Source organism: Elgaria multicarinata, chromosome 16 (assembly GCF_023053635.1).
Source record: "Elgaria multicarinata webbii isolate HBS135686 ecotype San Diego chromosome 16, rElgMul1.1.pri, whole genome shotgun sequence".
NCBI classification, from domain to species: Eukaryota; Metazoa; Chordata; class Lepidosauria; order Squamata; family Anguidae; genus Elgaria; species Elgaria multicarinata.
In genome coordinates, this window is record NC_086186.1 from 870,010 (window position 1) to 884,904 (window position 14,895).

General features: G+C 50.2%; 1 pseudogene; it reads left to right on the forward strand.

Moving 5' to 3' along the window:
• Window positions 1–14,895, forward strand: part of LOC134409714 (maestro heat-like repeat family member 5) — a 143,693-nt pseudogene that overhangs the window by 94,155 nt on the left and 34,643 nt on the right.

Here is a 14,895-nt window from a genome sequence, read left to right on the forward strand (position 1 = left end):
TGAAGTGTGGTGTCCAGAACTGGATGCAATACTCAAGATGAGGCCTAATCAGTGCTGAATAGAGGGGAACCAGTACCTCGCGCAATTTGGAAGCTATATGTCTATGAATGCAGCCCAAAATAGCATTTGCTTTTTTTGCAGCCACATCACACTGTTGGCTCATATTCAGTTTGTGATCTACAACAATTCCAAGGGTGTTAGCTATCCCATCCAATTTTATGTCATCTGCAGATTTGATAAACATTTCCTGCACCTCCTCGTCCAAGTCATTAATAACAATGTTGAAGAGCACTGATCACAGGACTGAGCCCTGTGGTACCCCGCTCATTACCTCCCCCCAGTTTGAAAAAGTGCCATTGATAAGCACTCTTTGTGTCCAATTCTGTAGCCAACTGTGGATCCACCTAATAGTTGTTCCATCTAGCCCACTTTTAGCTAGTTTGCTAATCAGAATGTCATGTGGTACTTTGTCAAAAGCTTTGCTGAAGTCAAGATATATTATGTCTACTGCATTCCCATAGTCCACAAGGATGTGATCAGATTGGTTTGGCAGGATTTGTTATTGGCAAGTCCATGGTGGCTTCTAGTAATCAATGCATTGTTTTATAAACTGCTCCAAAAATGTCCCAGGGATGGATGTCAGACTGACTGAGCTGCATTTGCCAGGTTCCTCCTTTTTGCCCTTTTTGAAGGTATGGACAACATTAACCCTCCTTCCATCATCCAGCACTTCACCCGTCTTCCATGATTTCACAAAGACAATAGTCAGTGGTTCTGAGGGTTCTTCTGCCAGTTCTTTTATTACTCTAGGATGCCATTCATTGGGACCTGGAGATCTGAACTCATTCAAAGAAATTAGGTGTTCCGTGACCATTTGTTTATCAGTCTCAAGCTTCAATCTTGCCCCTTCAGCTTGTACATTTTTGCCCGGGGGGCGGGGTCATAGATCTGCTTTTGGGAGAAAACTGAACCAAGGTAGGAATTGAGCACTTTGGATTTTTCTTTGTCATCTGTTATCAATTTGCCATCCTTGTTGAGTAGCTGAACCACCATGTCTTTCCTGTCTTTTACTATGCCCGTTCCTGAAGAAAGATTTTTTGTTGCTTTTAGCATCCCTCGCTAGCCTCGGCTGATTCGCAGCTTTAGCCTTCCTATTCCATTGCTTCCTTCCCTTGAACCCAAAAAGGAGACTAAGTTATAGACTTGAACTGTGGTGATACCTCTTACTCTAGCTCTGGGTGTCTGCCCCTTACGCCTGGAACACTCTTCCAGAACATTTGAGAACTACAAGTTCAACCACAGCTTTTAAAGCTCAACTAAAAACTTTTCTTTTTCCTAAAGCTTTTAAAACTTGATGTTGTGCAGACTTCTACTGTTACTTTCTACTGTTAGTTTTTCCCTACCCTGTGCCTGCTTACCCTACCCTGTACCTGTTTGCATTCTCTTCCCCTCATTGTTTTACTATGATTTTATTAGATTGTAAGCCTATGCGGCAGGGTCTTGCTATTTACTGTTTTACTCTGTACAGCACCATGTACATTGATGGTGCTATATAAATAAATAAATAATAATAATAATAAAGGTCCATGTTCTCCTCTGATTGTGTTAGTGACATCTTTTAAGGAATAAAGAGGCCGGGCTCCCTTAGTACCCCTGTGGGATGATGTGTGACATGATTGTGGACTGACACTTTTGGAACAGCTAACAAGATCATTCTTAAAAGAGCCGGGCAATTGAAGAACGAAGCGCCCCTAAAGGCAGAGAGAGGGCCAGGAGCCCTTGGAGCCCTTGGAGACCAAAGCCTCCAGCTACAGTGACTTGAGAGTCCGTGTCCTTTTGCGCTGGGGCCCACTCATATCCATCCAGGAGGTGCCACTGCCCTTTAACTCCGAGGAGAGTCCCTCAGCCTCGTCTAGTGAATAGGGAGACCAGGGGAGCCATTCCCAACTGGCTCCTTGTGTCAAAGCGGAGGTGCTGCCCGTAGTGAGCTGGAGCATCCAGAAAGGCTTTCTTGGCATGTCGATTCATCCTGCCAGTTGCTCCCAGTCAGGGCTGCTGGGGTAGTTGGGTTTCCACTTTAGCTGCAGGACTGGAATCCACTGCCAGTCCCAGCTGGCACCAGTGGTGCTGCTCCTGATCCAGTTGCCTGCTCCATCTTGTGCCTCCAAGAGCCGACAGCAGGAGCAGCAGGACACCTTCATGCTCTCTGACCGGGTGTCTGGGCATTGCCCAGCTAAAGGTGCAAGGTGGCAGGTGGAGGTCCAAGATGAACATGCCCCGTTCTTTCAGTCTCTCTTCATAGGGCTTTGTTTCCAGACCCCTGATCATCCTAGTTGCCCTCCTCTGAACACGCTCCAGAAGGATGCAGACAAGCTGGAGCGTGTTCAGAGGAGGGCAACCAGGATGATCAGAGGTCTGGAAACAAAGCCCTATGAAGAGAGACTGAAAGAACTGGGCATGTTTAGCCTGGAGAAGAGAAGATGGAGGGGAGACATGAGAGCACTCTTCAAATACTTAAAAGGTGGTCACACAGAGGAGGGCCAGGATCTCTTCTCGATCCTCCCAGAGTGCAGGACACGGAATAACGGGCTCAAGATAAAGGAAGCCAGATTCCAGCTGGACATCAGGAAAAACCTCCTAACTGTTAGAGCAGTACGACAATGGAACCAGTTACCTAGGGAGGTGGTGGGCTCTCCTACACTAGAGGCCTTCAAGAGGCAGCTGGACAAGCATCTGTCAGGGATGCTTTAGGGTGGATTCCTGCATTAAGCAGGGGGTTGGACTCGATGGCCTTGTAGGCCCCTTCCAACTCTGCTATTTTATGATTCTATGAATACACAGAGAGAGAATAGTCTCAGAGGCTACAAATGAATTTATTGCTGAAAAGACCAATAATAATAATAATAATAATAATAATAATAATAATAATAATAATTCTTACCCACCTCTCTGTTTGGATTGAGGCAGGGAACAACAATAAGTATAAAATACATAAAACTGAATTAAAAACAAAGTATACATTACTAAAACAGTCTAAAAACATCCTAAAATTCCACTGGATAGGCTTGCCGGAATAGATCAGTCTTTATAGCTTTCTTAAATGCTAAAAGACTGTTAAGTTGATGAGTCTTCTCCGGCAGGCCATTCCACAGTCTGGGAGCAACAGAAGAGAAGGTCCTCCAGGTAAGGTCCTCTGATGTGTTTCAACCTCTAGTTTTTTTATATCCAGGTGCCTGATCTGGTCCTCCTCCTCCTTCTTCCTCCTACAGATCTTCCTCTACCAGTACTATGGAGCCATCCTGCGTACCTCAGATGACTCTCAGTTAGTCCAAGAGCAACTCTGCAGTATCCTGTCCCTGTCCCACCGAGGACCTTTGGAAGCAATGGTGAGATGGTGATGATGCCGGTGACAATGACACACCTGCTCTTCTCCTGGGAAAGAGAATGGGGCCCTATTGGTAGACAGAGCCTCACACCTCCAGACCTGGAACAAGTGAGACAAAATAGCCCAGGGTGTTGCGAGGTGGAGTGTGGGAGAGAACCTTCAGGTGGGGCAAGCCCACAGGAGGGGACCTCCCACCATCAGGGTTCTCCTCCTGGGACAAAGGAGCCTCTTCTCAGCGTTGTTGTCCTACTTTGGCTGTAGCAAGCTCTAAATGCAGTGGAGTCAGCAAACAGGCCTACAGATGATCGGCTGAGGGGGTTCAGATTACAACAGCTGTGGTCTAAATCCAGGCAGCGGTCAGAACACAGGCAGGCAGTTAGACGAAAGGATCAGGCAACAACAGGAGTGGCCACCATAACAGGCAAGAGGTCAAACTCAGTGAATCAGTCTGGTACATTACACAGTCCAGAACCAGGGTCATTAGGCAGTCCCAAAGGTCCAGAAACTGAGCATCAATCACAGGCATGGTTCAGGAGGCAAAGTACACAGTAGAGGCAGGATGGACCAGGTTGTTCCAACGTTGGCTGGGTTTTCAGTGAAGGCTCTCAAGCCCCAGACCTGCTGGACTCCACCCAGAGCTCAGCTGTAGCAATCAGAGCTTCCTATCCAGAGGCCTACGAGCCTGTTGCTTGCGGGGACAACACTCCTGGGGGTCAGGGGTTTTCTCAGCCTCTGCCTCAAAGACAGGCTCCCTTTCTCCTGACAGGGATGTCTCTGCAACCACCTCTCCCAAAGGCTCAGGTTCCTCTGGGTCTGGTGGCAGTCCCTCGTCTGGGCGGGGGGTGGCGTAGCAGTTGTGTGCATTTCCACTTCATACAGAATATGAATAGGGGAAAGGCTTTTGCCAAGTAGTGCCAGAGAAAAGCTTGAATGCCCATGCACAAAGTAGGTTTCATTGCTGGGGTGGGGGGATAAATTCGCCCTTGCTTCTGCTTTGGAAATCCCATGACTCTCTTGCGTCATCCTTCCCCTGATTTATTTATTTATTGTTTACTTATTTAAAACAGTAAGATCCCACCCTATATCATTAAGATCTCAGAGCGGCGTACAGATAAAAGCATACAGTATAAAACTATAAATATGTACAGTTAAAAACAAATTAAACCATGAACCAAGTTAAAACACTATATAATTTAAAAGCAGCAAAAGCAGTTAAAACAGTTAAAACAATGTGCCATCTTTGTGAGTTTAACCATCAAAGGCTTTGTTAAAAAGCCATGTTTTCACTTGGCGCCGGAATAAAATCAGTGTTGGCGCCAGTCGGGCCTCCAAGGGGAGGGCATTCCACAGTGGGGGTGCCACCACAGAGAAAGCCCTCTCCCGTGTCCCATCATAGCATATATGTTGCATTGGTGGGATGCAGAGAAGGGCTTCTCCAACAGATCTCAGGTCAGGCAGGCATATATAAGGAGAGGTGCTCTCTCAAGTATCGAGTCCCAAGCCGTTTAGGGCTTTAAACGTCATTACCAACACCTTGAATTCCGACCAGAAGCGTATAGGCAGCCAGTGCAGTTCCTTTAAGACCAGTGTTATGTGGTCTCTGTAAGATGCACCCGCCAGCAGTCTAGCTGCTGCACTAGCTGCAACTTCCTCATCATCTTCAAGGGCAGCCCTATGTAGAGTGCATTGCAATAGTCTAATCGGGAAGTTACCAGTGCATGCAATACTGTGGCTAGGTTGTCCCTGTTTAGGAAAGGCCGTAGCTGGCGGATCAGCCGAAGCTGACCCCAAGTACTCCATGCCACAGAGTCCACCTGGGCCTCCAGTGACAATGATGGGTCTAGGAGTACTCCCAAGCTACGTACCTGCTCCTTCAGAAGGAGCGCCACCTCCTCCAGAACAGGTCACTTGCCCAATTCCCAGACTCGGGAACCACCAATCCACAGAGCTTCCGTCTTATCAGGATTCAGCTTCAGTTTATTGGCCCTCATCCAGCCCATTACAGCCTCCAGGCACTGGTCCAGCACCTTCACAGCCCCAGCTGACTCCAACGACAAGGAGAAGTAGAGCTGAGCATCATCAGCATACTGATGGCACCCAACCCCCAAACCCCTAATGACCTCACCCAACGGCTTCATATAGAACAGCATGGGGGATAGAATAGAACCCTGTGGTACCCCACAGCTTAATTGCCATACGGTGGAACAGGAATCCCCCAATACCACTCTCTGGGATCGGTCCCACAAGTAGGAGCAGAACCACTGTAACACAGTGCCTCCTACTCCCATCTCGCAGAGCCGATCCAGTAAGATACCATGATCAATGGTATCAAAAGCCGCCGAGAGATCCAGGAAGATCAACAGGGTAGGACCCACCCTTTCATCTGGAGTAGGTTGTCAGTCAGAGCCTCCAAGGCTGTTTCAGTGCCGTGCCCTGGCCTGAAACCAGACTGAGAAGGGTCCAGATAATCCGTTTCTTCCAAGAACGTCTGAAGTTGCCCGGCCGCCACCTGCTCAAGCACCTTGCCCAAAAAGGGGATATTAGCGATGGGGTGGTAGTTCTCACATACCTCTGGGAGGGCCTCTTCAGGAGAGGGCGCACTGCAGCCTCTTTCAAGGCAGCAGGCACCACTCCCTGACAGAGGGAGGCATTTACCACCCCCTGGACCTACCCAACCAATCCACCTCTGCTAGATAGAATTAGCCAGGATGGGCAAGGGTCAAGCTTACATGGGGTGGGACGGACTGATTCAAGTGTCTTGTCAACAAATGGAACTGATCCAAAAAAACATGATTAAACGGGGCACTGTACACCTCCCCAGGCTCTGCGATAACTGTGGCATCAACTTCTGAGTGAGCACGAGCAATTTTCTCCTCGAAGTGCCTAGCAAATTTATTACAGCAGGTTCCCAAGGGTTCCCAATCCTGGTTTCCCAGAGCCCCAGCCTCCTCCCAACAGGCTCTTCACCACCTGGAATAATTCTGCTGGGTGGCATTTTGAGGATCAGATTGAGAAGGCAGAGTAAGATTCTTTTGCCCTCCTCACTGCCGCGTAATAGGCACAACAACGGAGAGTCTTTGCTGATCTTCTGTCGTACTCCCTCCGAGACCTACGCCACCTGCACTCTAGCTGTCGTCCAGCCTGTTCCATTGCCCGTAGATCTTCTGTAAACCCAGGGGAATTACGGGCTCCACAGCACAGGAGTGGGTGCTTGGGAGCGATTGCATCGTTGGCCTGTCCCATCTCACCATTCCATCGTGAGACCAAGGCCTCGGCCGAATTGCCAGCCCTATCAGCTGGAAAATCCCCCAGAGCATTCAGGAACCCTTCAGATTCCATCAGTCTCTGGGGGCAGACCGTCTTAATGGGTCCCCCACCCCTGCAGGGAGGATCTGCTGCCGGCAAACCAAATTTCACAAGGGAATGATCTGTCCCATCTGTGTGCCCCCAAGGGCCGGGTCCCAGAGCGGACAGAAAGGGGCTGGAGGACAAGAGGCTTTTGGACACACGCCTACTCTCCAGACTCCTGACAAATTTATTTATCTTCCCCGCTCCCCAATCGCTTACCTCTCTCAGCTCACCAGGGGCAGGATTAAACCGTCCCCTCTGCATCAATGGTCTTGGATCAGAAAGCGTGGGAAGCCCCACCTTCCAAGTGTTTGGGGGCTGAGGGTGCCCTGGGAGGATCGAGCGACGGACTTCCAGGGAGTACCGGACAGTTCAGCCATTGCCTGGAAAGAAAACAGCCAGGCTGATCTCTTAGATACGAGAGGGGATTCCGCACTTAACCCCACCCCTTCATCCCTCCCCCCCCCCATGTGCACAAGTCAGTATTGCTCCTGGTAAAAACCAGCAGTAGCACTTTTCTCACTTGAGAATACACCGGATTGAATGGGAATGGGGAGCAGGTGTTCATGTTTTGCCTGCATCATGAAGGGGCCGCTGCAGCCACCACCACTGCTCTCCCCCCCCCCCGCCCCCGCAACCCTGGCCCCACTGCCCATCTGTTTAGGCATCCCTGAGACATGGAGCTGAGCACAGCTGGGCTCCACCATGTACTAGTGAAACACCAGTAGGATGCACCTCCCAAGAGCAAAAAGGAGACGGGGCAATAGGTCAAAGGAGGAAACACTCCCACCCGATCCTCGTCCCTAGCAATGTCAACACCGCACCGCTCAACACCCGCCTACACGAAGTGGGACGTAGCGCGATGGCAGGAATAACACAGGGAGGCGATGGCAGTTTCATTGCGTGACCACAAGAATACCGCATTTTCCTCATTCCCAAATAATACCAGGAAAAGGGGGAGGAGGAGTGAGACAGCAGCTGCATGGCAATGACAGCGTGTAAAGCATGCCGGAAAAGCCATGAACCACAATGGCCATGGGTGGGGTGAGGTGGGGGGAAACCGGTAAGAAGGAGCCTGAAGATATTCCACCATTTCCCAGTTTGCTCCAACTCCTTGGTGGGAGGAAGTGCAAGAGCTCCTGGCGAGTTTCTGACCAGGCCATTAGCAAGAACTGGCTTATTCCCCCTCATAGAATCATAGAATAGTAAGAGTTGGAAGGGGCCTACAAGGCCATCGAGTCCAATCCCCCACTCAGTGCAGGAATCCACCCTGAAGCACCCCTGACAGAGGGTTGTCCAGCTGCCTCTGGAAGGCCTCTAGTGTGGAAGAGCCCACCACCTCCCTAGGTCACTAGCTCCATTGTCGTACTGCTCTAACACTCAGGAAGTTTTTCCTGATCTCCAGCTGGAATCTGGCTTCCTGTAATTTGAGCCCGTGATTCCGTGCCCTGCACTCTGGGGGGATTGAGAAGAGATCCTGGCCCTCCTCTGTGTGACAACTGCTCAAGTATTTGAAGAGTTCTATCATGTCTCCCCTCAGTCTTCTCTTCTCCAGGCTAAACATTTTTGTGAACCGCCCAGAGAGCTCCAGCTATTGGGCGGTATAGAAATGTAATAAATAAATAAATAAACAGGCCCCGTTGTTTCAGTCTCTCTTCATAGGGCTTTGTTTCCAGACCCCTGATCATCCTGGTTGCCTTCCTCGCATCCTGGTAGCCCTTCCATGGCTGCAAGGAAAGGCTAAAGCCCCTCCACTCTTTTCTTGCCCTAGTTCTGAGTAGGTTAATAAAATACTGAGTCAAGGGACATAAATATAAAGAATTAAAATGGCATAATATTAAAAAGTGCAAATGTTAAAAACATTGTAACGGGGATATATTGTGACACAATATACAGATAAAATACTGTAGTAATTGTCATTTGTGTCTTACATTACTACAGTATTTAGCATTACAGCATATAGGTTTTATGTACTTAAGTTTTTATCTGTATATTAATAAAATAAATAGAACCATAATATAAAATCTCTAAAAACTACAAATAGGCCAAATGTGTGTCGACTCCCATCTTTGTCAGTGGCTTACAAGAAGTTCTGTGGCCTAAACTCTCATTGGAAAACCTTTCATTGGCAGGCCAAGTGAATCCATCCATGTGTCTTGAACATGGATATGGGCTCTCCCACACTGGAGGCCTTCAGGAGGCAGCTGGACCACCATCTGTCAGGGATGCTTTCGGGTGGATTCCTGCCTTGAGCAGGGGGTGGGACTCGATGGCCTTGTGGGGCCCTTCCGACTCTGCTATTCTATGATTCTATGAAATGTTCTTTATGGGTAAGCAGGTGCTTGATAATATAAGGCATCTCTAAAAGAGCGATTTTTAGCACGCTTGTGGCTGGCCATTTATTGATTGATTGCATTTCTATACCACCCAATAGCCGAAGCTTCCTGGTAGGTTCACACATATTAAAACCATTCAAAGTATAAAACAAACAGAATAAAAACATGATATAAAATACAATATAAAACCACAGCCAAGATAAAATCAGCAGCAGTGCAGAAATACAAATTTAACACACAAATTTAAAACAGCAAAATTAAAATTAAATTTATAGCCTGTTAAAATGCTGAGAGAATAAAAAGGTCTTCACCTGGTGTCCAAAAGAGTATAGTGTAGGTGCCAGGTGAACCTCCTTAGGGAGCTCATTCCATAGCTGGGGTGCCACAGCAGAGAAGGCCCTTCTCCTGGTATCCACCTGTCTCACTTCCGTTGGCAGAGGCTCATGGAGAAGGACCCCTGAGGATGACCTTAGGGTACGGGCAAGTACATTCATGGGAGTTTGTGGGTCGATTACATAACATTAACACCAGCCAGGATGTCTCCCGCCATTTCACCCTTATCCCGTTTTCAAAAAGATCGGACATAAACTGGAATAAACACCTTAACGGTGTGAAATCGACAGTGTGTAAAGCCGGTGTTGTGCTATGAACTTGTCAAAGAAGGCCTTTCTATGTTTGCAATTGGAGGGAGAAGAGGGTAAAATGCCCCCCTGCAATAAAGGGAGGCAGCTCTGATCCCCCCACCCCACCAAGAGCACCCCTTTAAGTTCAGTGGGGTTTACTCCCAAGTAAGTCTGCCAAGGGTTGCAGATTAACAGCACTCTCATATCTACTCAGATGCAAGTCCTGGCTTTGCTGGGGTCTGTGAGGAAATGGCACGAGTTCAGTGATGAAAACAAGACACCCACACAACCCACACACACACATGCCAGGGAGGGAGGCGCTCCCTCGATTCAAACCACTGTCTGCCCTATAAAGGTCCCATCCTAATAGCACAAAGAACCCCAAACAAAAACCCACGGCAAGGATATGGGTTTCTGTGTTGGGGTGGGGGAGGTTGCTTAAGGTCGAGACACTCATAGGGATTTGAATAAGTTAGCAAACGCTGAACAGCCGAGACGGCAAGTGAAAGCATTCCCTCCTCTTCCGCCACCCTGAAGCTGCTTAAAGCCCCCACCCCACCCCACCCCACCCCCGGCCATTGGAGCTCACAAGAGAAAGGGCTGTAGGGATGTGGGGCGGAAGGAGGGAAGAGGGGAGCGTGGGGCGTGCCTGGAGTTCAGAAAAAGTGTGTCTGAAGCGTCCTTAAGAAACAGCTTCCAGAGGGTCCCTTGGTTTGCTTACAGCAAAGTGCTGTGGTGCCTAAAAGGCCGCCCCGTGCCCTCATGCCAGAACCTTCTGTGGGCCAGAGCACCATGGTTCGATGTGCAGAGCGGTCAGCGCAGTGGCCAGGCCTACGTGCGCACGGATGGGGACAGGGAGGCCTCTGGCACTCAGGCCCTTTTGCCCACCAAGCACCTGGCTGAGACCGAGGCGGCCCTCTGGTCCAGGAATGCTGGCGCCAGGATACACATCTTAGTCTAGGAGGGGCTCCGAGGCTCTTTGTGGCCTTTAAGGGACTTGCCTGAGAATTATGTCCTCAAAGGACCATGGGTTTAACAGATACTTTTGGTGCATCGGGGCAGCGAACAGCCCTTTGCTGCTCCAGAGTGCTGTGTTCACTGCAGTGCCTTGAGTGCTCCTGGCATATCCGTGAGAGACATGGTTCTGCCCAAGGAAGAGGCTCTGTGAACCCCAAGGGTGAGGATATCCCTGCCCAGGCACAGGGTGGGCCCACCGCAGCGACTCGGCCTCGTGGGCAGAGAGCTGGACGGCTGCTGCCATCGTGCCATTTCCACTTGCTGCTCCCTCCCAGGGCATCGCTTCCGCTGTGGGCTTGGCTGCATCCCGCCACCCCGATGAGGTTTTAAAGGCACTGGAGAACTTCAACAAGAATGGGTCACAAGCCAGCCAGGTATCATTTCAGAAATGCAATTCATTATTTGTGTGTGTCAGCAGGTGTGGGGGTGATCCTGGGCTTGCCTTTCCCCCCTTTTTTAAAACGTTTCATCAGAACCAACATTTTGCTGAAGTTGAAAGTCCTTTCTTTCAGGAAGTTATTTTCTTCCCCCACACCATCATTGTTCAAAATGACCTCTCCTTATCTGATGTTTCATTTCCATAATTTCACTGTGGAGGAAAAGTGCAAAGGACTATTAATGTGTATATTGCGCACATTAGTACCAAGTAATTTGTTCTCTAATAATAATAATAATAATAATAATAATAATAATAATAATAACAACAACACCACCCCAGCAGTATGCTGCTGAAAAGGGCCTGAAGGGAACGGCAGAGAAGGAAAGCGGTGTGGGGCTGGGGGCGTCCAAAGGCCCCCGCCTTGGGCAAAGTGAAGGAAGGCTCAGGCCTGCCGCACTGGGGGGTGGGGTGGGGCTCTGCTGCCCTCCCCTCCCCGATTCCGTGAGGATGGTGTGTGGACGCCTCATGAAGACTGAGGGAGCGGAGTGTGGGGATTCCACACTTGGTGGCCTGGGCCTTGCGCCGGCGTGTCTTTGGGGCAGGGGGGCGGAGGGGACACCCCTCTTCTGCCTGAGCCTGGCAGTCCTCTGGGGTGACTCCCAAAGGGCTTTTCAGGCTGCTTCGAATGCCTTTTACCCTGGCTTGCCCTCCCGCCCTCCACGCGCATGGGCCCTCCTGTGACTCTGGGCAGGCTCTGAGGAGGCGACGCTGTGCTCTGCCCTTCCCCTCCAGCACTGCAAGTCGACCACGCTGCTGCTGTGCTACGGACGTGTGGCCCTGGGCATGAAGGAGGAGCTGCTCCCTCGGGTCGAACTCATCCTGACCAAAATGATGGAGCACTTCGCCATCGCCCCCTTGGTACGGTGAAGACGTTTGCCTTTGCACGGGGTGGTCAGGCGGGGGCGGGGGCGGGTCTGCCTCGCGCACCAACTGTCTCTTGTCGCCCTCCTCCTTGGAGCTGAAATGGGCTGCTGGGGAAGTTTGTGGGGGGTTTGCTAGCCAGTTCAGTCTGGAGCAGGAGAGAAACGGCTCAGCGTGCAGCAGCTGCTGTGCCAGAGATGACTTCCACTGGCCCTCGGTTGCCTGGGCACCAGCGTGGGCTGGCAGCCTCCTTCCAGCTCCTTCCAGTCTGCAGGGATGCTCACCACCATGAGTCAATTAGGTGTCAGCCGCAATTGTGGCCCCTCACTGCTTGCTCCAGACTCCAAAGCATTTAAATGAACGTGGGTGTGGGTGTGGGTGGGTGTGTTGTGAGGGTGCTAAGCTGGCGTTTTCTGGTTCCCTCTTCCTTCTACGGGGCTTTTAGGGTTCTCAGCCAACAGTTTTTGTGTGGGTGTCATTAAATCAATGCTGAAGCAAGAGGCGAGAACTTGTGTGTACCACCCCAGGCAGCACTTCATAAGAGGCGTCCTCTCCCCGGTGTGAGCAGCGGGGGCATCTCTCTCTCTCCCCCCCTCTCTCTCTCTCTCTTTCTCTCTCTCTCTGGGGCCCTTGCCACCTCCATTTGAAAGAAGTGTCGGGGCGCACTGCTGAGAGCAAGCCCCGGGGGTCACAGGCCAATAGGGAGGTCCGCAGGCAGAAGCCGCCCCTTCTCCCAGTGATTTGCTGTCACTGCTTCTCCAGAGTTACTGTTCCAGTGGCAGAGAGGGCAAAGGGGAGCATTCGGGGGAGGGCATGTCAAAGCCCCCCTGTTTCCCAGAACCAGGATGCTGGCCCTGGAGCTATCCTTTCCCGCTCATTGGGAGAAACAAACCACATTGATGTATTATGTAACATGGCTTGAGAAGGCCATAAAAAGGGAGGGACAGAGGGAGAGGAGGGGCGGAACTGCACAGGGCTGCCCACCACCTGCCCCATTGGTGTCAGCCTGCAGGGGTTTTGGAGGGATCCATTCATGGCCCAGCTTTTCCTTCCACACCCCCATATTGTGTTTTTTTTGGGGGGGGGTTAAAAAAGATCTGCTGCCCAGAAGTCACCTTTGTAGCTGATGAAAGGTCTGAATGGTCAATATAAATGCCGCAGCCCTAGAACTTCATATACAAGAAATCATCATAGAATCATAGAATAGTAGAGTTGGAAGGGGTCCTATAAGGCCATCGAGTTCAACCCCTGCTCAATGCAGGAATCCACCCTAAAGCATCCCTGACAGAGGGTTGTCCAGCTGCCTCCTGAAGGCCTCCAGTGTGGGAGAGCCCACAACTTCCCTAGGCCATTGGTTCCACTGTTGTACTACTCTTATGGTCAGGAAGTTTTTCCTGATGTCCAGCTGGAATCTGGCTTCCTGTAACTTGAGCCCGTTATTCCGTGTCCTACACTCTGGGATGATTGAGAAGAAATCCTGGCCCTCCTCTGTGTGACAACCTTTCAAGTATTTGAAGAGTGCTCTCATGTCTCGCCTCAGCCTTCTCTTCTCCAGGCTAAACCTGCCCAGTTCTTTCAGTCTCTCCTCATAGGGCTTTGTTTCCAAACCCCTGATCATCCTCGACATTGCCCTCCCTTTGGGGTAGATTATGCCTATGAAGCCATATGAAAGGATGTGGCTTTGTTTGTTCATGGGGATCTGTTTTCTGCCCTCGGACTGCATTTAGGACATAAACCTGAAGAAAACCTTTTTGATTGCTGTGCTGATGTTCCTCGAGGCCGTTGCTGCAACAGGTAAAGCACAAGGCATCTGTCTGGACAAGAAAACGGCACTGGTGGAATGCCTGATCGTAAGTATGCTCCGCTCACTTTCTGTGGAAGCACAATAGTTGCTAGTGAACCTGAGCCCCACCTCTGCTGGCCAGCTGCCCCCAAGGAGTCTCCTGCTGCACGAATAGAGAGGTTGGACCCAGCGGCTGGTGCCTCTTCTGGCCCCTAGAGCCATCCCTCCTCTCCATTTGGCCAGCAAGGGCTGTGCCCAGTGCCTGGCCCTTTTGCCAGAGCCCTCAAGCAACGCCTGCGGCTTGGGTTCACACGACATGAGAAGCCATGGCACGCCAGGGGCCCGCAGGCCCTGTGCAAAAAGGGTGCCCTCAGGTCCTGGGCATGTCGTGGACAGCTCCTGCAGGTCAATGAAGCCACCCTGAGCTGTCATGACCTGTGAACAGCACTGGGGAGGGGTTTGTAGGCCCACTCCTAGGCCCTCTGTCTATGGAATGCCCCCCGCCCTAGCGGGACCCCACGGTCACCTTCAATGTGTACATTTAGGTGCCAGGATAAGACCTTCCTCTTCCTATTTATAATTAATCTGTTGCTCTAATTCTTGGTTTTACTGCTGACTCCTCAACGTTCTTAAAAAATATTTTAATATTGTAGCATTTTGTTGCTTTTTTGTGGGTGTTGATTTAGTTGTTGTTGTTGTTGTTGTTGTTGTTGTTGTTGTTTGGTTTTATGATTGTGAACTGCCCCAAGGGCTTTGGCCAGTTGGAAATTATACAAATCTAATTAATGACTAAATTAATTTACAAATCACAAAAATGAAAGCCAAGATTTTCAGCTATAATTTGTTACTCTCATTTTAGATTGGAGGGAGGGTGTGTGTGTGTGTGTGTGTGTGTGTGTGTGTGTGTGTGAGAGAGAGAGAGAGAGAGAGAGAGAGAGAGAGAGAGAGAGCACTCCACCAGAAGCAAAGCATCTCTAAAAGGCAGGAGCAGCAGCCTCTTCAGTCATGAACGCCGCAAAAGCAAGATCCCATGCGCCACCCAGTGGCTGCTGTCTTGGGTCTTGACCTGGCCCACAAGCGCATGCAGATAAATAGATGGGGGT